Source organism: Marmota marmota, unplaced genomic scaffold (assembly GCF_001458135.2).
Source record: "Marmota marmota marmota unplaced genomic scaffold, marMar, whole genome shotgun sequence".
Taxonomy (NCBI): Eukaryota; Metazoa; Chordata; class Mammalia; order Rodentia; family Sciuridae; genus Marmota; species Marmota marmota.
Genome location: NW_025999999.1, coordinates 3,930,397 through 3,954,688, shown reverse-complemented (window position 1 = coordinate 3,954,688; position 24,292 = coordinate 3,930,397). Strand labels below are relative to the sequence as shown.

Genomic DNA, 24,292 nt, shown 5'->3' with positions numbered 1-24,292 from the left:
GATGAGAAAACTGGTTGGGGAGTGTATCTAAGACTTACACTTATTTGACTGGAAACTGAGACCTGAATCCAGATCACCTATCTAAACTAAATCAGTAATGTTGTCACCATTATAGCTATATCACTCAGTTTTCTACCCAGTATATCATCAGGATATATGCTGAGTAAAGTTTAATCAGAAAGTTAATTGTGCTGCAAAAATAATCACATAATGCACATCAAATTCAAATATATTATCCACACTAATGCTCATCTCCATTAGTGTAAATGATCAGGATGACTTTTCCATCTCATTCCCACAAAAATATGTTTCATACACTGGACAAAACCTCTACCACAACTATTGTTAGCACCAGAAGAAAATCATTTCTCGGGGCTGGGATTATGGCTCAGTGGTAGAGTACTCGCCTAGCACGAGCGGGACCCGGGTTTGATTCTCAGCACCACATAAAAAATAAAAAATAAAGGCATTGTGTTGTGTCCATCTACAAAAAAGATTCCCTCCCCTCCACCTTTAAAAAAAAAAAAAAAAAAAAAAGCAATGACTGTTTTGAAGTCTTATTTCAATATAATCCATAAGAGTTCACAGAAAGGCTGTTTTATTTGCATTAACCAAATACATTTTAGAATAATCAATTTTTATATTCATTTGCACAGCTATCTTAAATCAATACAAAGATCCCTAACTTTCATTTAGAAAAGCTATTTTGAGATTCTAGTTTGGTTAAGAAAGGACTATTAACCCATGCCTAAAAGAATAATAACATAGTTTTCAAAATCTGTTCTTGTGAACCATGTCCAGTTATATATATTTTTTTCTTTTTTTGGTTCATTAAGGTTTAAGCCCTACAAACAGAAGTCAAATAGTAGTAGAATAGTACCAATAAGAGTAGTAGAAGGAAAATAAAAAGTAATAATCAGCTAATATTTAATGAATGCTTACTATGTCACAGGGACTGTGCTAAATACCATATATATACTATCTCATTTGATTCCAACTAAATATTATGAGGTAACTAGTATTATCCCAATTTTACAGATGAGAATTAGGAAGCTTAAATAACTCAAGATCACCCAGCTTCTTCTAAGTGGGTGATCTTTTGTTAGGATTTCAAAAAGTCCCCATACTTAACTACTATGCTAGAATGCCTGATGGTCTAACATAGTACATTCTGTCTCACAATAATGTATTAATTTCATAAATATTTGCAATTCGCTTAGAATCTGTGTAAACGTAAAGCAACTGAAGAGAGCTCAAAGATTGCTTCAGTAAAATGAGAAAACCAACCAGAATAAGAATGAAAGAACTTTAAAGCTTTCATAGCATATCAATTTCCAATAACCTTCTAGACTTAAAGTGCTGACAATAATAATTCACTATCGTCTCTGAAACTTCCTCATTCACCTTGCCTCACCTCAAAGCCATATGGTAAAGAACCTCACCAGGTGTCAGGAAAGGATCTCCCTCTCTTCTATTCCCCAAGAGAATAATTTATATACTTCTTCCCTGCAACTTCCCCAAGCATTTGAAATCATCTAGAGGCACATGTGAACATGGGAATAACAACCAGTGGAATTGACAGCACAGTTCTTAGAGTAATGGAAGCCTTAAAGTACAATATATACTTTCAAATCTAAGTCTTAGAAGACATTTGTATATCAAATACCAACTGCAAATGGTATTTTTTTACATGCAATATTATACAGAAAAATTATAGTATTAAATATTAGCTTTCCTTGAGCATTTATAACTTTTGTGCCTCTGCATGCAGTTGGACAAAAAATGTAGCCTACACAATGGGAAGAAACATTTCATGAAAAATATGAGTATCTGGACAAGATAATCATATTATATATGAGTATAATATGAGTGTATAAAGGATACACAATTCCAGGAGGATCTTGGGAGCCCTAAAATACACAAATTATAGCATTAAAAAGTTATTCTCAAAACATAACACAATTAATACCCCAAACCTGTTTTACACTCAACTGGCTATATATAGTCACCATGAATTAACACCAACTGATTTCACACTTTATAGGCTAGGAAACAGGTTGCAGCTTAATCTCTTTCACACTCCAATGACATGGGAACCTCATGGTTCACCAAGTTGACTATTCCATGTTTAATGTTAGCACCTACTATTGATTACCACTAAAGGCAGTAAGATCAAAGCCTTAATATAACTGAACAATAGCAATATAATATATAATAAAAAGGTATAGGGAAAAGCCTGCTTTCTGCTCTGTGTGTGTGTGTGTGTGTGTGTGTGTGTATCTGCTGGTAGGGATCAAAGAAAAAAACCTGCTAAAACTTCTTCCCCTAACTAAACATCGGAAGGATAGTCTGTATTTTAGAGTTATTTGAAATTAGTTTCTCTCCTGGGCCTGTCCTGAGTTAAACTGACAGACTATAGTTAAAAATAAAGGAGATCAAATGGATAAGGTCTTGGGGACTATACCTCAACCAAGATATACATTACTATTTGATTTTTTTCCTCTCTTTAAGATGCAGACTAAAGCTAATAAACCACTGAGAAAATTTTAAAAGTTAAAGACTATTACACTTAATCTGTGCTTAGTGTCTACACACATACACGTATGTATGTGTATATATGTATATTATCTTGTTTGATCCCAAGTATAATACTAAGGGGTATCTATTATTATTCCAACTTCACAGATGAGAAAACTGAAAATTATATTACTTAAGATCCCAGAGCTTCCAAATGTTAATTAACTGTTAAAAGTCCCTGATATAACTACTACATTAGACTAGAATGCATACCTTCTAAAAACTATGAAGTAAAACAGTAGCAGAGAATATTAAACACCAAAGTGAACTAGCAACAAAAAGGAATAACTATAAAGGAGGTAGAGTCTATATATCAGCAATATGTTTCCCAGTGAAAAATAAACCAAAAAAGCAAGTTTCACTTCAAGGCAGGCAAAGAAAACATTAGGAAGTTAATGAATAATAGCTTCTATAGTTTGAAATTTGCTAATTAAGAGTTTCAATAAAAATTACCTTAGAATAAATAACATTTTCAGAGCTATGTTACTTTAAGGATCAACAAGCCTATATAGCAGACTGCAAAAGGCTTTCAAAGAAGTTATGATCTACTGCTCAAACTTTTAAATTGCTTTCTAGTCTATTATTCTTATGACTCAAAAAGAAAGATAAATGTTAAATATTGATATGAGCTAATAATATGTAATGGCTTTTTCTCACATCAAACAATACATGAATAAAAATGAAGTTTTCCCACTTAAGATATCTCTATCTAAATGAAAAGATACTTTAAAAACAGAAAGGTAGTAGTAGTTGTTGTTGTTATTGTAACTGCCAAGTAAACAAGAAAAACAGTAAATGACAGAAACCCAGAGGACAGAGATATCACTAAAGGTCTGAAATGGTTAAGGAAAATGTGATGAAACAATGGTATTGAGGCCAGAACTACAGAAGCTGACATTCAGACAGAATTGATGTAGAAAAAAGAGGCTGAATATGTGAAGAAGCAGTAAGTTAGAAAGCATTATTTTGAAAATAGTTAATACAAATTTTTATTTCAGTTCAAGATGTTATCAAAAAGTATCAAAGAGTATGTAGCTTATCAACAGAAATTTCTCACAGTTGTAGCAGCTGGTGGTTAAAGAACAGAGAGCCACCATGGTCAGGTTTTGGAGAGAGCCCTATTATAATTTGCAGATAGCTAACTCCTACTTATATCCTCACAAAGGAGAAAGTAAGTGAGACAGCACTTTGGCACCATCATATAAGGTCATTAATCCCATTCATAGGGGCTTTATTCTCATGATCCAATTACTTTCCAAAGGCCTTGCCTCCAAAATACCAATACATTAAGGATTAGATTTCAACTTATGAAAGGGGGGTTGCACAAACACTTAGTCCATAATACTAGTTTAGGTAAAGCCAAAGGTTCATTGTCAGAAAGATTATATTCAGCCTGGAAGGCCTTCAACACTAGGATAAGGTGGAGAATTGAGTCTAGACTCCACAGGTAAGTCCTGAGAAGTTATTACAGTGTCTACACCTTTCCTTTATCACTACATTTGCCTTTCCATTTAGCCCTGGTATCTTTTTCAGTATGTATCAATGATATAGAGGAGATAACAAGTATCCTTGACTAAAACCTTTTCTCATGATTACTTAAATCCAATTTCATCAATGAACAAACAGTAACATATTTAACCTAAAACTAGTAATAGAATTAACAGAAGGAATGGGGTCAAAAACAATGGGTCCCAAACCTAATTCCACATTATACTTAGGAAACAATCAAATACATTTACTGGTTGAGTTTCTCTTAGCTGAAATGCTTGGAATCAGAAAGTTTCAGATTTCAGAGTTTTGGGATTCTGGAATATTTACTTAGACTTAAATATAAGTCTGAGTACCCGTAATTCAAAAATTTGAAACCTGAAATGAAAAACTTTTTGAGTGTTCAACTTGTACTTTGTATAATCATCCTTAAAATCCAAGAAAGATCAGAATCATAACTTGCCCTAGATTAAATTATTCTACATAATTCAAATAATAAGCCAGAAATTTATTCCTTGATATCTGACACAGATGGCTCTAGCTGGTCATATATTTCTGAAATGAAACCAGCTGGTGGTAAATGTACATATATGTTTGTAAATCAAATAAAAAGATATATAAATACATAAGATACATTTGCCTGAGATAAAGACCCAGTCAATCATTTGGGATTTAGATATTCTAGAGACTGTCCTTAATATCACTACAATAATTCCTGGAGAAGATAAGACCCAACTCCATTACCCCAACCCTTTTTATTTAATTTTCATTTTCAGTTTCATTCCCTGGTACAAAGTGATATGTCTAGTCTCTTCAAAAGAATTTTTTTTTTTAATTTTGGCACCAAGGATTGAACCCAGGGATGCTTAACTACTAAGCCACATCCCCAGCCTTCTGAAATGTTTATTTAGGGACAGGGTCTCACTGAGTTACTTAAGGCCTCATTAAATTTCTAAGCCTGGCCACTGGGATCACAGGTATGTGCCACAGCACTTGGCCAAAATTTTTAATTCCATCTAATCTTACCTTACAGTTTTAATAACAGAATTAAACAATAACATCTTGAAATGATAAGTATTTATGCCTCCAAACACCTCTGCATGTTTTGTTTCAGTTTTATCAGCAGATCCTAACAACTAGAATAGCTTGCATTCAAACTGCCCACAAAACCAGAGTTGTCCTGCTCTTTTCTCATTTCTTCCCCTTCCCATCTCCTCTTTAACTTACAATCACTTTACCCTGCTGTCCACCTTCCCCAACTGCTATTCAACAATTCATAGGCTGCCACAGATTGTCAGCACTGCGTTTGGGGACTTAAGAAGTACTCTTGTGGGACAGTACAGTGTGTGAGTATAGCATTTTCCTGGACACAATGTCACTCTTTATGGCTAGTTGCAAATTAGCTTCTTAAAAAAAAAAAATAATACTCCTAATAAGACAGGTACAAGGAGATTTTAAATAACCTAGATTAAAACTCACTTTGGGGCTGGGGCTGGGGCTCAGAGATAGAGCACTTGCCTAGCAAGCATGAGGCACTAGGTTCGATCTTCAGCACCACATAAAAATAAAATAAAGCTATTGTGTCCACATACAACAAAATATAAGTTAAAAAAAAAACTCACTTTGGTTTGCTCTGAGATCTAGGCTATTTCAGTTATGTACAATGAAATCCCATGCATCTACTTATATGAGCCAAGCATAACATTTAGAAATGTCTCAAGATAGCTTTCTGGTGCTAACCAAAGCAAAAAACTACCCAAAAAAACTTAACAAAGGAGAAATTTATTTCCCCCTTTTATCTGTGCCCATGACTCCTTAACCTTGTATTCTTTTTGAGAACACTGTTTAAACTCAGGTCTCAACATCAACATTTATTTCTCACCATGTCTAGCTGTGCTAAACAATTTAAAATGAATTCTGCAAATCACCAGTATCATGTTATTACAATTTCCATTCAATTTTTGCCATGTGCTTCAGCAGCACATGAGTACAATTATTCTTCTGACAGTTGCTGTGACTGACCCTCTGATTACCACTAAAGCCTTCACCCTGTACATCAGCTTCCCAGTTGCCACTGGCAACACACAAGAGTCAGAAGCTGGAAAATACTGAAAATATCAGAGGATGGGTAAAACAGCAAGTCATATCGACTTACTGTCTTTAAAAGAAAAAATGTTGACTGAAAATAAATACCTACAGGGTAATATAAAAATCAAAAACAGTTATCTAATTGTTTTTTTACTCCTATATTTTACTGAAGATTTATGATCATCTATTCTTTCTGAATAAATTAATTAAATCCCTATAACATTTATTTTATTGTAATCCCTACAATAAAACTGCATCTTTGCTGCTCCCTATGTGAATTATAGGAAAGTTAGAGTTTAATAAGCTCAATTGTTACAATGGAAAGAGAGTAAACCGACAAAGCTAATAATTAACTCTGAAAACTAATTCCAAAATTTAACCAATCTTTACTATCTCCACAACAAACACCAAAATTAAGAAAGACAAAGACAACAGAAGAAAGAAAATCTTCAAAAGATCCTAAGTCTTTCAGGAAATTGACACTTTCAAACTTATTTTACACGGGAGTAACTAGATAACACTGAAGTAACAAAATGTAAGCAAATGTTTAAATAAACACAAAAATGTGCCTAAGTATAGACTACTAACTTGCCACATTGATGTTTTGAATAAAAAAAGTCTACACCATGCAAACAGACTGTGTGTGAAGGCAAATTGTACAAAATTCCCTCTGACAGACAGCAGCCTCATCTGGATATAATAACAGCAAAAGTTACTTTTATATAAATATACAGTATTTCTTTTGACAACTGGGCATTTAATTTTCATTTTCTAATTTTGTAACTACTAAGAGTTTAATAGTTTAATAGTGATTACCATAGAATGTATAATGAAAACAAATACTTTTTAGAAGCTCATTAACAAAACAGAACAGGAAATGACATCTAAGGACTGATCTAGAAACTGATCAGAAATTACTTCTGTCATCAAAACAGATAAGAAACACAATAGTATAAATGACCAAAAACACAAAAAGATGTTCAACTATACCCTGTCATCTATAGTTCCAACACATAGGCTAGTTGGGCAAAAAAACAAACCTCATCAGTTAGCAAAGAAATGAAAAATAAAGATGGTTTTATCCTTGCCTATTTTTCAGGTAAAAAAAAAAAATGAATGGTGACGTCTTGTTTTGATGATGCCAACAGAATGAGGTTCAAGTACACTGTTAGTGTAGGTATACATTTTATTACTATAGAAAGCATTTTAGATGTGTTTAAAGGCTTTTAAATGATCACTTTATAACTCTTTTGTTAAATAAGCAACTGTTATTTTAGGTTGTAGTATGCTTGGTATTATGTATCTATATCTAGAGATATGTCTACATCTGAGTGCTAAACATGTAGAATATCTGAGTTTTGTCTAAATGTTAGGTGGATTTGTAGGATTAAAGGTACCTAGGGGCTGGGAATGTGGCTCAAGCGGTAACGCGCTCGCCTGACATGCACAGGGCGCTGGGTTCGATCCTTAGCACCACATAAAAATAAAGATGTTGTGTCCACCAAAAACTGAAAAATAAATATTTTTTTAAAATTCTCTCTTTCTCTCTCTCTCTCAAAAAAAAAAAAAAAAGGCACCTAGATTTAATACATGCAAGGTAATCAATAAGTGGTCTCTTTTATATAACACACATTGTATCTGGACCTTAAATATATAAAACAGTCAATGAAATTTTTTACCTTTCTGCCATTTGTATTCAACACCATTCAGATGAAAAAAAAAAAAATCCACTATTTGGGCACTCCTGCCATTTAAAACTTAATCTGTATCTACCTGCTTTGAATGAATGGAAGGGAAGGAGATACTTTAGCAATGCTTCAGAAACTTTAAAATCAAAGGGCATTTGACCAGGCAATTCTCCTTCAAGGAATGTAATCTAATGAAATAAAAGAACTTGTATATAGATACTTATTCCAGAGCTATTTACAATAGTGAAAAATTATAAGCAAATTTAAGGTCCACTGACATGAGCAAAGTTGAATACATTATGGTATGTTCAGACCACAGGAAACTACAGGCAATAAAAGGAATGACATAGCTCTATAAATGCTGACATGATAAAAATCATTACTGAGTTTTTTTAAAATGGAGAGTTTAACAAGAAGTGTACAAAAACAAAATGAAGAAAACTTAAAAACATTCCTAAAATACACAAAAGTAGATTTGGGCAAACAGATATTTCTTGTTACTGAATAGAAAACTCAGAATAATTCAATATCATCAAGTCGGCGAATTAAATAAAAATACTGGAAAACTTTTTTAAAAATGGAGACAGACAAGGTGATAACAAAATTTAACAGGAAAATAACCATGTAAGGATAATCAGGAAAACATTAAAATTTTTAAAAGCTAACCCCTTATATACTATTAAACCTCTATAAAAGCAACAGTGAGAAAATAATAAAAAGTCCAGAAATAGATCATACAAAAATTATACATATGATAAAGGTGAAATCTCAAAATCACTGAAGAAAACTGGTCTTACTGGAACAATCAGTCTGCAAAAAAGATTATAATATTAAAGACAGAGTTCACACTCCTTGTTTTGTAACAAGTTTTCAAAATCCAATGCATATTTTACACTTAGAACACATTTCAATCCATGTTGTAAAAGTAGCTACCCTACTATACAATGAAGGATTGGACTATATGCCCTAAGCTAAAGAGAATAAAAACTATAACCAAACTGAATTCTACTTACTAGGTGTCCTTTAAATAATGGTAGGAGTTAGCAATTCTTAAACTATTTTTTTACATTCTAGGATTGAACCAATAAGCAAAAAATTTTCACTGTTGGATAGAGCCATAAATATGAGAAAAGGGGAAGACAAAATAAAATCCTATAGTGTTTGTTAGATCAAAATCAAAGGTATCAGTATAAACTCACTGCATTTAGTAGTCAAGAAAAGTTCTATGGGTGTGTATATAAACACACACAAATCACATATATGTATTTCCTAGGTGTCTGCTGAGAGGGCTTTGAAGCAATGATATCCAGTAGCAGCTAAGACTTTCAGAATTTAGACTATAGCTTACAAAGCTATTCATTACTCAAAAGGAACAAGGGATCCTTTAAGAAAGCACTCATTCCAGGGCTGTGCCTGGGAGAGTGCAAATATGACCCTAAAATACCTCATGTGGAAGCAAGAAGTGCTTAAAGAATGACTGACTGGCATATCAAATGGAAACAGGAATCAGTTGAAGGGGCTCCAAATGGCCAAATCAGAGAAAGAGTAAAAAAATAAATATAACTATTATAAATAAATGAGAAAGAATGATACAATCAGAAAATCACCATTTAGGAACCATTTTGAAAATTATTCAGGCAGACCTCATCAATAGATATTAAAATCAAGAGCAGCAAAATATTTTATGAAATCTCAATGTATGTTTCCTGAGATATTTTGAAATTACAAAGGGAATGTAATGCCACTGAACTATACGTTTAAAATGGTTAAAATATGAAAATAAATTTTGTCATATACATTTTGCCACCAAAAAAAAAAAAAAGACTTACAAAAGGAACTAGGTGTGGTGGTGCATGCCTGTTAATCCCAGCAGCAGGGAGGCTGAGACAGGAGGATCACAGGTTAAAAGCCAGGCTCAGAAACAGCAAGGACCTAAGCACCTTAGCAAGACCCTGTTTCAAAATTTAAAAAATAAAATAAAAAGGGCTGGGGATGTGGCTCAGTGGTTAAGCATCCCTGGATTCAATTCCCGATACCAAACAACTGGGAAAAAATTATGAAAGGAAAAACTGTAACTTCACCATGAAAAGCCTGGGAGAGTCAACCTTAATGAAGCGATCCAAGATTACATTACCAATATTTCAAGATTTTGGACCTCCTGAGCTTATGCCCTAAGAAGCACAATACTAGTTTTGTGGTATTCCTGACAAAACTGGATAACTTGAATCTAATTATGAGAAAATATCAGATAAACACAAACTAGATACATTCTACAAAACAATTAGCCTGCACTCTTCAAAAACGTCCATGTCATGAAAAAACAAAGACTAAGGAACTGCTCTAGATTTACAGAAATAATAAAAAATGAATACACTCCATGATCTGGAATTTCCTTTTATTCTCAAGTACATTATTGGCACCATGGGTAAAATGTAAACAAGTCTGTGGATTATAATATCAATTAAATTATTATTACCAAATCAATGTTAATTTACTGATTTTGACAGCATTACATAAAAATGTTCTTGTTTTTAGAAAATGCACGCTGAAAGATTTAGGCATAAAGTAAGGGGAAAGGTCTATGTCTTTCTTTCACAAGAAACAGTCATGTACCACATAATGATGTTATGGTCAACCACAGACTGCATATAGGACAGTAGTCCTATAAGATAAAAATGGAACTGAAAAATTCCTATCACTTAGTGTCAGCGTTGTGTGTTTGTGGTGATGTTGGTGTAAACAAACCTACTGGGCTGCCAGTTGTACAAAAGTATAGTGCACAATTATGTGCAGAATGTATTATGTGATGATGATTATCAACAACTGTTAATGGTTTACTATATTATATATGGTACATACATATGTAGTATATTTACTATACTTTTCGTCATTTTAGAGTATATTCTTAAAAAACTTTACTATAAAACATGGCAAGTTATATAGGCAGCACCCTCATTCATTAAGTTTACCATGTCTTTTGATTGCTTCAATAGTTAACATCAAGTGATTGACCTATACCATTTAGGTTTATGTAAGTATTCTATAATGTACACAAAATGATTAAATCACCTATGGATGCATGTCTCAGAATATATCCCCATCATTTAACACCACCTAACTGTATACACCTACATTATAAAAGGGAAAAAAGAAATACACTAAAATGCTAACATTTGGGATATCTGGGTGAATTCTACCTACCATTCTTAGACTTTTTTCTATAGTCTGAAATAATGTCAACATAATAAAACTGTTTAAAAAACAAAAATATCAGCACAGTGCACGGCACAAAAGCTACAATCAAATAAATAGCACTTGTCAGATGTTGTTAATGAAAACATAATCCCTTAGGATTCTGTGCAAAACAAAATTCTCAAAAAATATATACTTTTATAGTGAAAAAAATGAAGGGGGAATAAAAAAAATAAGTGTAGTATATCCCATTTAAATATACATGTACGAATACACAGGTAAAGACATAGAAAATTACTAGAAATATACACTGCACTATTAACAGTTGTTACCTCTAGGTATGGAATTAAAGTGATTCTCATTTTCTTCCTCAAGCTCAGTATTCTCTAGTATTAATATAATAAAGATTTTTGTGTTTTTTTCCAAAAATTACTTTTAGAAATTCAAGTGATAGCTCACAATCAAGAAAAATGTGACAGTCTTCCTTTTCTATAGCAATGCCCTGTCTAGAGACCAATGTTTAGTTACTACATTTGAGTACCGTATTATTACTTCACCTTTACTTATTAAAATAATGATAATCACATAGTATAATTTCACATAAGAATATTCTAGTCTTGACCAGACATGTAGCACACACCTGTAATCTCAGTGGTTCAAGAGGCTGAAGCAGGATCACAAGTTCAAGGGCAGCCTCAGCAACTTTGCAAGGCCGTAGCAACTTAGTGAGACCCTGTCTCAAAATAAGAAACAAAATGGACTGGGGATATGGTTCAGTGGTAAAGTGCCCCTGGGTTCAATCCCTGGTACCAAAAAAAAAAGGATTATCAGCAAATAATATTTGCACAAGCATGATAGTATAAATATAACATTAACTATTTTTTTTAACCAAACATTATAATAAAACTAAATTAGGGGCTGGGGCTGCAGCTCAGTGGTAGAGCATCTGTCTCGCACAAGTAAGGAACTGGATTCGATCCTCAGCACCACATTAAAGATACTGTATCCATTTAACAGTTTAAAAAAAAAAAAAAAAAAAAAAAACCAAATTGGGAGGCTAGGGGCAAGGTAACAGTGGAAATTGTTATTTAAGACAGTGAAACTTTCTGTGCCATCATAATGAAAACGCAATACATAATGAATAAATAAGTGAATTAAAAGATAGCATTATAAAAACATTATTTTAAAATGCAGAGATATGTAATGCCAGAAGAAACAGCTTAAGAAGTTGAAAGTGGTTACCTTTAGGGACTAGAGAGAATAGGGAAGGTAGAAAAAAACTACTCCCTGTATTTTGTTATGAATTCTTTTTTTTTTTTTCACTATTTTACTTTTTAAATTATGTCTACTATAAACTATGTCTACTGATAAAAGAATTTAGAAAATCATTTCAAAAAAACAAAAGTCAAATAGCAACATATAATCTTTTTTTTTAAGATTTCTTTTTTAGTTGTAGATGGACACAATACCTTCATTTTGTTTATTTATTTTTTTATGTGGTGCTGAGGATTGAACCCAGTGCCTCACACATGCTAGACGAGCGCTCCACCACTGAGCCACAACCGCAGCCCCTCTTCTTTTTATCTTAAAAAAAAAGAAGTTTTCATTCAAACTTGTTATAACATTTTCAGATGAAAGTGACAAAAAATTCTAAGGAAAATGTTATCTTTTTGTTGGAAGAGCTTCATATTTCTAACACTGAAAGCATATAAACACAAAATACAGAAGCCTTAAAAATAAAATTTAAGTACCACTTTAATGGATAGAATTCAGTAACTGTAATACTATGAAGACTGTAAGTCTGACCTTACTTACAAATTCATTAATGATCAGGAGACAATGCAAATAACACATTTAATTAAATTTACTCATTTAACTATTTTGGGAAATACGATTAACAGCAGTGACAGAAGTAATATAAAGACAGAGATGGATTAAAAACACTGGCCAAAAACCAACCAAATTGGAGAATGAATGGAGGACTGAGTAAAAATTGCAGGCTTTAAATCAACCGAAGAGGGATACCAGAGGCTTACTTATCATCAATTTTTCACATTGTTGCCATGTGAAGTAATTTTGTTCAACATTGTTAAATGGAAATATACACATATGTACACACACATACACACAGGACTCATAAAGGGATTATACCCTAAAAACAACCCACTGGTTGAGTGTCCCTTATCTAAAATGCTTGGGACCAGAAGTGTTTCAGATTTCGGAGTTTCATATTAGGGATGTTTCACCTGTACTATTGATGCAATTTAAGAACAAATTTGTACTCAATTTCAAAATTACAGAAGTTCTATTGAGAATTACCAATAATTAATTAAACTGTCCTAAAGACAATGAACTATTATCTACCCTGTATTCCTCTTCTAGCTACACTTATCTGAGTATTCCTATTCTTTATTCCCAGGCACTGACCATTCAAATAAAGTATACATTTCCCAAATCGTCCAAGCTATGGCTACGTAATTAAATTTCACCAATGGAATATGAACAAAAGTTGTGTGTGTGTATTTATTATATAAGATATATATATATACATACATATATATATATACACACACACACACAAACACGCACACACACACACACACACACACTATTTATTCATTCATTCATTTATTTATTTCACAGGAAATATCTTTTAAGGGAGGCAGATGTGTTCTCTTTCTCCTTTCTGATGAATGGAATGTGGATGAAATGGCTAGAGCTCTAGTAGACCCTACAGAGACTTTGGAAAAGGACAGAATCCATGGCAAACCATACCAGCCCTGGAACTCTTCACCACAAGAGAAATAAACTTCTATTCTGTTTAAGTCTCTGCTACTTGGTTGCAATCAAATTAATCCTAATTAATTTAACCTCTATATTAATATACACTCCTTGTTTTCTCTCTCTAAACAACCTCTGTTCCTTTGTAGGCTCCTTTTCTGCTTCCCACTCCCCTACTGTATTCCTGAATACTCCATCCTTAGTCTTCTCTTCTCCTGCCAACCTCTAGGACAAAATAGTCTTTTAAAAAAGACCATATCTCTGATCATTGGAGCTCCAATTTTACCTCCAACAGTCTATCATTCTACCGACATGAAAAAAAAAAATAACATAAAGGAATACAGCTGATTTTTAAAATGAGAGAAATAAACAGATGAAATGGTAGTGGTAGCAATAGCAGCAACAGTTGTGGTGGTAATAAATAGGTATAAATACCAAACATTGTTCTAAATCTAAGAACTAGTCCTCACAATTCCACAATACAAAAGTATTATCACCATCCCCATTTTACAAATAAGGAAAATGAGACCCAAACAAATTACTTGCTCAAGATACACAACTAATGTACTAAAGAGATCATTAAAACCTGGCTCCTACAACACATCCTTTAGCCAGTGCACATAACTAGCAACCTTGTTCAAAGGTGCTAACACAGCTTAAGACTTTTTACTATCTTCAGCAACTGCAATAATCATTTAACTATCCTCCATGGTAATAAATTTTATGTCTTTGCAGATTAATTTTTAGAAACTGCCAATAATCACTTAGGTAGAAGTATGGAAATAAGATAGGTGGTCAAGCAAAATAATACTCTTTGGGAGAAAAGGAAGAGGACCATCAGGTAATGAGACTGGTTTTCTTACATGGCTCTACTGGTTCTAAAAGTAGTACTGAAAGACAAATTCCACAGAACATTTATTTGCTAGAATAAATGTGTCACCTCAAAAACAGATTAAAAGGGACAGCACTCATTGAGATTAATTAATGTTTAAAGCACCAGATTTTTTAAACCACTTAAGTTATATAATACCTGGCATTTAACATTAGAAATTGAACTCATTATCTTTCTCCTACACCTATCTGAGGCCCTTTCCCAATGTTACTATCAATGACACAACTACTAAATACTTTCAGGTATTCCTGCTTGAGGTTATTTCAAGCACATAACCACCAAGACCACCTTTCTCAAATACTGTTATCACCATATGAATCTCAACAGAAGTACTGTCATCTATTGGATCACATCCAACCAGGGTGTAGAAAACACTTTGTAATTAAACACATTAAAATCTCAGGATGTAGCTTAGTGGCACTTGCCCAGGCACTGGATTACATCTCCAGAACCAGCAAAAACAAAATAATATTAATATTTCTGTGAAAGTATGAATTGTTATACTACAAAGGATAAACACCATGAATAGCCTTACAACAGTACAGATTGGCTTTTGCTACCATCTGAGTTAGCCTCAAAATTGTTAAAAAAGATTTTCCATTTTCAAAACAGTATAATTTAGGAATCATAAATAAAAAACTATATATCTGAAACTGGTCAATTCTAAGAGGTGAGATTACAGGTTAATTGGGTACTCCTCCCACAAGAAGCAGATTCCATGTAACTGCTGCTCTCCTTGGATCTGCCAAGTTGTGACAGACACTATTATGACTTCCAAGCCTAGCTCAAAAAAGGCGATGCAAGCAAGGCACAGTGGTGCACACCTGTAATCCCAACAGCTAGGGAGGCTGAAGCAGGAGGATCACAAGTTCAAAGTCAGCCTCAGAAACTTAGCAAAGCCATAGCAATTTAGCAAGACCCTGTCTCAAAAAACATTTTTAAAATGGGAAGAATGCTGTGGATGTGGCTCAATAGTTAAGTGTCCCAGAGTCCAATCCCTAGTACACCCCACAAAAAAAAAAAAAAAAAGGTAATGCAGCTTCCACCTGGTTCTCTCAGGGTGCTTACTCTGGGAAAAAAGCTATCACCAAGCCTTTGCGGAGAGATCTGCCAACATCAACCACCAGACATGTCAGTAAAGAAGCCGCAAGATTCTAGCTCCCAGTCACCAAGTCAGAACCAGCTTTCCACCTTACCCAGTTAAGGCTTAATTAAGTGCAGCATCTCCACAGTGTCCTGATTCTTGACAAAATCCATAAGCAAAATAAAACAGTTGCTTTGCATTAATATGTTGTATTAGCATGGCTTGCTACAAAAAACATCTAACCAGAAAAAGCACCCTTATTCTAGTTCAACAGCTTCATATTAAAACATACATAACTCCCTAAATATCAAGCTTTTATCAATTGGGCAGCCTGTTACTAGGATAATTCTACTTAGAGGGCTTAATAATTCATCTCAAGTATATTCTAAGAACCTATTATATGCAATACTATGCTAAAAGTGTAAGACATAGGATGGATTACATAGTTTACAATATAGGGAGAGGAAATAAAGAGGTATACAAATATTTATGAAAGTATATAAATGCCAAAATAGATATGTAAAGATAACTCTACCATAAATGGTTAATTGATAGTATAATTTTGGACTTATAAACAGCTTTGTTACTCCTTTAGGAAAGCACAACTTTAGTAAACACCTGGTGACGGGAGGGGGAAGATTGGAGGAAAACATTGAAAAGGTGGGACTTGTTATTTTATGTTTACATTATGAGATTAAGAGTATTTTCTGTTGTTATCCTTTAAAGCTTTCTATATTTTCCAAGTTTTCTATAGTGAGCATGTATTAGATTTTGAGAAAAATCATTTCAAAAAGGAAATAACACTGACTTATTTTTCTTTAAATGTATTAAAAATATACTATGATGGGTCAAATAAGTAGTTAACAGGACTGTAAAAAACTGGTTTGGTAGTTGCATGTTGAATATACAATACAAGTTTAATATTAAAGGGAAAATGATAGTGTAATAAAAACTGCATAAGCATTTTACTTGATTTACTATTAATATCCGCTTTTCTTTCCTAAGTATTTACAAGTTCTCCTCTTATAACCAAAACCAAATGAATACGCTCTCTCTTGATCAAACCCTTCCTGCTTTTCCCTCATTCATTTTCTTTCTGTTTTTAATTTCTTACCCTGAGCTTCTAAATCCACCCTTCTCTTCTCATCTGATCACCTTACTTTCTAACTACCTATGAAACTGTCGCACTCAATGTTTCTGACTTTTCCGTTTCTGTATGACGGTGTTTTTTTTTTCTGTATGACAGTGTTTTTGGAATCTACCTTTCTTTCTTTCCCCTACAGTTACCCACCCCACTTTCAAGACATCCTTATTGTTTACTTTTTCCTTTAATTTTTAGAAGTAAGAGTTAGTATTATCCCTATTTTATAGTTAAGAAATGGAAACAGGACCACCAGTATAAATTTGAGAGGATTTAAAGCCAAGCGCTTCCCTTCTTTATTACTCTTCTAACGTTCCATCACAAACAACTTGAAACAGCCCAAATACAGCCAATATTAACACATTCAGACTCTGTTCTAAGAAGCAAATTTGATATTAAGGAATGCTATACATCTTTGGCCCACATTTTTAAAAATATTTTTCTAGTTGTTGATAGACCTTTATTTTATTTCTTTATAGGTGGTGCTGATAATCAAACCCAATGCCTCACACGTGCCAGGCAAGTACACTACAGCTGAGCCCAAGCCCCAGCCCCAGCCCCAGCCCCTTGGCCTGTTTTTGACTGTCAGCCACTTTCCTATTCCAGAAATTCATATCATGTTCATAGGTAAGCCCATATTATTTGGAAATTTCACAATACTAGACACCAGAACCTGTTGTTTCTAACAATACTTCTTTGTTTCTGTTTTTATCCCTTGTCCCAAATCTGCCAGGTTTGGCATTAAAAGAGACAAACAAACAAGAGGAACAACAAATATTAATAAAACTAAGAGTGAATTTGAAGAATGGGAAACTATACAGACTAGCATGTCAATGAGTAATACACATCAAACTGGAAGAAACTGGTCTATGTTTTATTGATAGAGGAGAAAAATTCTATTCAAATGCAAGAGTACTGCTGCTGAGCAACATACTATACTTTACCCCTACCTAATGCTCTGACAACTGGAATTTCTCTGTAATTCAGTTAAATTCTCAGGAGTCACTCAAGCTTCATCCATCCTCCTGGGCTCATTAATAGAGAACTCTAAAGCACATTTTCAGGTAGGTAGCATAGAGGTGTAGGGTACTCTTTCAACACATGAATAGCCTACTTCTATTTCTTGTCATTTCTCCTATAGGTAGGAAGTCTGTAACAAACATAACTCAACAACTTATAGTTCTAGTTAGCAGCTGTCAAAGATCATCCTGTAGGTCACCAGTTTTACACACAGTATGAGGGTTAGTCTTAATAAATTAATTAAAAATCTATACTTTCACTCCCTTAACCCTAGTTAATTTTCTTATGACTAATGAGCTGCAAGCTGAAAATAAAAAATAAACCAGCCTCTTCATTTATTCATTTCAGTTAATTAATTTATTGGTGAGATATTTGTGAATAGTTAGCTCATGAAAATAATGAGGACAAGGTCACAGATTCAATGCTGGCCAATTAGCTTTTCAGTATTTCATGTTCCACAGTCACAGTCAACAACCTTAATCTTGGGTAAACACTAATCTTGTGAAGCATTACCAAAATCTATGACTTTAAAATAGTAATAACAATTCCTATTTTTTACCAAGTTTAACTAGAATATGCCTAGTTCAAATAATCTTAAATCTTTTCAGCCATGCTTCCATCTTTAAAGTTTTATAGATGATGAGAAGTGGAATTCAAAATGATCTTCAGTACTACTTCAGCAGTACCTAGTCTCATACTGACTTCAAAGCTTAATTTATTTTCACAATACAGTATGGCCTCTCCTGAATCCTGTGCCTCAGTGACATAGGATATCAAGAGAATGCACCTATTCAGAACTCTCTAGCACAGTCATTACTGAACATTCATTATGCCTACTCAGATTCTGCAGTTGAGAGTGAAGTCTACCTTCCAAATTCCTTGTAAGTAAAAACGAGTCAAAGAGCAAAAGTGTTTTAAAACTAAGGAAAAAATAACACATTAGATAGGCTGGGGTAGATGTGGCTCAGTGGTAGAACAATCGCCTCAAACGTGTGAGACCCTGGGTTCCATCCTAAGCACCACATAAAAATAAATGAGTGAAATAACGGTATTGTGTCCAACTACAACTAAAAAATAAATATTAATAAAAACACATTATAGCACACAAAGTAGATTCTAATGAAAAAGACTGTCTATCATCATAGCTTTTTATAAATTCTGTTGTGGAAAAAAGTTTTCTTGCTAATTCATAACTAAACTGAAACTGAAAAAGGATATAGCCAGGGGATATACAAATCAAAAAAAAAAAAGAACAAAGACTTCTTGAACATCTAAATCTACAGGCTTCTGCTGATTCCATTGCAGCACTTGAAGAAAGTAAAAGTACATATTCCAATTCTTAACCCTAAGATTTTGCCTTAACCAACAAATCATTTTTCTCTATAAAGTTTTCCTCTCTGGTTTCTCTAAACTAACTCCTTATAATTATACACCCCCATGCCAACAGCAACAGCAGACACTAAGTTTCCACTTTTACAAAATGAGGTCACTGGGCACCATGACATACACCAGTATTCATACACAAGAGGCTGAGGCAGGAGGATCATGAGTTCAAGGCCAGCCTGGGCAATATAATGAGATCCTGTCTCAAAAAAAAATTTTTAAAAAGGGCTGAGCATGTAGCTCAGAGGTAGAACACTCTAGGTTTAATTCCTAATGCCAAATTTAAAAAAAACAAAAAACAAAAAAAACTCTACCCATTTAATAGCCTAACTTAAAAAAAATAAATAATAAAAGTTTTTATAGAAAAAATGTTCTATAAAATTCTACTGTAGTCAATATCTGAGTCACAAACGTTACTGTTCTGCTACAAGCACAGAAGTGCACTCTCACTACAGATCATAAATGAAACACCAGTCCAATTTCAACTAAGTATGTACAAAGCAACATTTTGGAATCTCTAAAAACGTAGAAATCACAACACAGCCCAACAACTTTTTCACAACAGCATTAAAGAAGTCTTTAAAAGTGTGGGGGTGGGGGGGAAATGAACCCAGGGCTTCATGCACCTTATCACTGAGTTACACCCCTAACCCCATAATTCTTTTTATATAAAATAACACTGCAAAAAAAGAAAAAAAGCCTACAATCTAAATACTCTATTTAGAAGTTTTTGTTGTTGGTAGTGATGGTGGTGGTAATTGTGTTGTTTTGTTTTGTTGCCAGTACTGGGGATTGAACCCAGGGGTGCTCTACCACTGAGCTACATCCCCAGTCCTTTGTACTTTTTATTCTGAGACAGGGTCTTGCTAAGGCTGGTCTTGAACTTCCGATTCTCCTGCCTTAGCCTCCCCAGCTGCTGAGGTTACAAACAAGTACCACTGCACTAGCTATTAAAAGTACTTTTTTTTAAGTCTGTAGGTTAGGGATAATTATTCTCATTTTACAAACAAATGGAGTCTCCAGAAAATACCTAAAGTTTTCATCATTTCTTATTATCATAATAATTAATAAAAGCAGCAACAAAATAATAAGAACTTATTACTAAACCCTTAAAAGATACACCTCATTTAATCCTTACAGACACATTATGAAGCAAATGTTATCACCCCTGTTTTAAAAACGAGTAAACAGGCTCAGAGAGGTCAACTAATTCATACAAGTTGAAAACTGGTAGGTCACAACACTGGGATTTGAACTTATATTTGTTCTACTTTGTACACAGTTCTAAAGCACTTTACTGCCATCCTGTGTTTTCTGACCTATATTCAAGTATTTTCCAATCAATAATTTTGGAACAAATATAAGCTAACATACCTAATTACTACAACCCAAAACCCTTTTAGAATTGACTGCAAAAGCTCTATTCTCTACAAGAAGGAAAAAAAAAAATAAGTCAATGAGCAACCTGCTTAAGTCTCAGAGCTCAATAGTCAGAAAACTGACTGAAACATTGGCTATTGATATTCTGAATTTAACTCTAAGGAAACTCCTAGCACATACACCAATGACAGGTGAAAATAACAATATTTCAACTAATAGGCACACAGGTTAATGGGACTGTGTTAGAAGCAGAGCTACAGCCAGGAGCAGTTTGGGAGGCTGAGGCAGGAGGATGGAAAGTTCAAAGCCAGCCTCATCAAAAAAACGAAGGCCCTAAGCAACTCAGTGACACCCTGTCTCTAAATAAAATATAAAATAGGGCTGGGGAGTGGCTCAGTGGTCACGTGCCCCCGCCCCAAGTTCAATTCCTGGCACCCCCGCCTTGTTCCCGCCAAAAAAAAAGAAGCAGAGCTAGATTTAGTGCATGAGTAGCATCAGGGGGCAAAAGACACAAGAATTGCTAGAGATTGGTCATTGGTTCAACATCATACTTGTGGATCTTTAAGTGCTTTCTCAGATGTTGGTACCTGTGTGGTGTTGAGAAAAGATTAAAAGACCAAGTGGGGCAGATACTTGTGTGCGCACTGGAGAGAGGGAAGTTCAAATTCCCGTGGGCCTTAAAAATCCAGATGAAGTTTAAAATTGACTCCACAGGTGGTAAGGCCCTAATGTCACTTCTTCACTGGGAACCTAGCACAAGACCGTTTGTGTGGTTCATATTAGTTTCCAAAGAGACTCTCCCTCGATTTATTAACTCCTCTGCTTCATAAAGATGTAGTTCTTAAAATTTAACGACCTGAACTGGAAACTGAATTATACTATGAATTTCTTAAACATGCTATAATTTATAGCCCAAACAAGGAAAAAAGATTACTGTTCCCATTTTTCAGATAAAGAAAACGAGGCGACAGGAAACATTGTACAATAAAAGACCACAGGTCCAGTAAGCAACAGACCCAGACTCCTCCCGTGACATCAGACTCCAAACCCAAAGCTCCTGCTCTTAGACAACACAGAGGCAGCTGTACAGGTGCAGAAAACTTGGACGACAGGACTAGAGTTTTCCCAGGGCAGCCCCACAAGAGAAGGAAGTGCATCCTCCCTCACAAACCGTTCACTTCCAGCCCATAGCCCCGGACACTGTCACAAGGCTCGCGGCCTGGAAATCACCGGTAGCCCCCAGGTGGTCGCGGGGTTGCCTAGGCCGCCCACGCCCCCGCAGCCCTGCGGGGGACGCCACAGACCCCAGCTCACTACCTGTTGAAACCCTGGAGCGGGACGACCCACACGCTGGGAGCGCTTAGGGTGAGTCCCCAAAGCGGGTATGTGGCCCCTGAAACGACAGAAGGGTCCCCGGAGGGTTTCGGTCGACCCAGGGCGCAGCAGGGTCGAAGGGCAAGAGTTTCTCAGTAACCTCCGCCCCGGGCGGGGGCCGGACCTGCACGTCACGTGAGGAAGAAAATACCGGTAACAAACACAAGAAAAAACAAAGTCGCGTCCCGGGCTGCGAGGGGAAAAGTGGAGTCAACGAGCCCCAGCTTGGAGTGCGAAAGGGTCGAGGGGAAGTGGGGCTCGTGGTTACCGGGACACAGTAGCTCTCCGCTTCCGCCGCCTTCCCGAAGCTCAGGCTCTTCCGCTCGCGCCGTTGGAGCGCGCTCCAGGTCTTAGCGTCGCCCCCGCGCCGCGAGGCCTTCTGGGGGCTGTAGTCCACGCGAGGCCTGGCCACGCCCACTTCGTTGGGTCACGTGGGCGGGGCTGGCAAATCACGGGGGCGGGAGAGTGTTTACGTTAGAAGCCTCCCTAATTGCCCTCATCTGTAAACGGGCTCACATCTCTGCCCGTCCCCGTCGGTTGTACGTTTTCTCTTACGTTCACAACCAAGTTTCTTGAAAAAATAATGTACACTCGATGTCTCCATTTCCTCCCTGTGCGCACTCCATTCTGGCCTGCAGCTTCCGCCCCCGTAGAAAATGTCTTTGTTGCTGTCAGTCCTTGTTGCCAATTTACCGGAGGTATTTCCAGGCTCATCTTAAATCTTAGTCATTTGACGTTAATGGACGTTATCGCTTATTTTCTGTAATACTGTCCAGATTTGCCTTTTCCTTTCACGGCATCCTACTCAGTATCTTTCAAGAATTCTTTTCCTAATTCACCTTTTAAATGTTGGTGTTCTCCAGAGCTCTTGATACTGGGGTGAGAGAGGGGAGATTCCAGCCCCTTCTCTCCTGAACTCATTGTACTTCCAACTTCCTAGACGACTCTCCTCGTCCGGGTCTCACAGGCATCTACAAAGTACTTGAAAATTTGGGGCTGGGGATGTAGCTCCATGGTAGAGCACTTGTATATCATGTATGAGGCCCTCGTTTCAAGCCCCAGCACCCCAAAACAAACAAAACTTATAAAGTGAACTACTGCCCCTCTTCCCAGATTCATCTCTCTCTCTTCCTCTTCCACCCATGTACAAATGGTCACCGATTTGAGTAGATTCCCTTGTTCTAGTTCCCTTATTCTCACTGTTGAATCTGTTCCCTCTTCATACAAAATGCCAGTGATTTAATTCCCACCCGCACCATTTCTTAGCTGATTACTTGGTGAACTTCCTTACTGCTCTGGCAACCTCTATAGGGTCCTCCCTACTTCCCTTAAGCCAATTTACGTAAATAGTAAATTTAATCAGGTCACATTTGTGGTAAAATCCTTTAAAGGGCTTCATTCGATTGAGATTGAGAAAAGAAATGAAGGTGAATACCTTGAATGGCTTTTACAAAATATGAATCCCAGACCCACCACTCCCTCTGGTATTGTGGGTAGAAGACTCAGGAAATGAGGATTTACATCAGATCTTATTGAAAGTTGGGTGACGATGGACATTTTTTAAAAGTTTTCCAGGTGATTTAATCATTCAACAAGAATATATTTTTTAAATATTTTTAGTTGTTGATAGACTTTTTTCTTTAAAGTTTGGCAGTTATTTTTAATCTTTATTTTGTTTATTTATTTTTATGTGGTGCTGAGGATGGAACTCAGGGCCTTACATGTGTGAGGCAAGCGCTCTACCACTGAACCACAGCCCCAGCCTCTGTTGATAGACTTTTATTTATTTACATGTGGTACTGAGGATCAAACCCAGTACCTCACAAGTTCAAGGTAAATGTGCTACCGCTGAGTCACAGCCCCAGCCTCAATAAGAATGTATTTTATTACTTACTATGTACCAGCACTGGTACTGAGAAAATAACATAAGGAATGGTCTCTGCACTTGTGAGTTTACATTTTTTTTTTTTTGCAAGAGAGAGATATTAATCAAATGATCCTATACCATGGGGGCAGGGTTGTGGCTCAGTGGTAGAGTGCTTGCCTACCATGTGTGAGGCACTGAGTTGGATCCCCAGCACCACATAAAAATAAATAAATAAAATAAAGGTATTGTGTCCATCTATAACTTTAAAAAAAGGTCCATTAAATGATCATATACCAAACAACACCAAAAAATACAATTACCCGGTGTAATAAGAATT

The 24,292-nt window shown here is 35.4% G+C and overlaps 1 protein-coding gene across 7 annotated transcripts in view; it reads right to left on the bottom strand.

Annotated features, from left to right (window-relative positions):
- Positions 1–22,474, bottom strand: part of R3hcc1l (R3H domain and coiled-coil containing 1 like) — a 93,141-nt gene extending 70,667 nt beyond the window's left edge. For 3 of the 7 annotated variants that reach the window (XM_048807114.1, XM_015494604.2, XM_048807116.1), the window contains exon 1: positions 22,357–22,473. The gene's annotated coding sequence lies outside the window, so the exon portion shown is untranslated. Of the gene's footprint in view, positions 1–22,031; positions 22,337–22,356 lie in introns of those variants that run through there. The other 4 variants (XR_007349098.1, XM_015494608.2, XM_015494605.2 and 1 more) reach the window with 4 other exon arrangements.
- Positions 22,475–24,292: the final 1,818 nt, after the last annotated feature.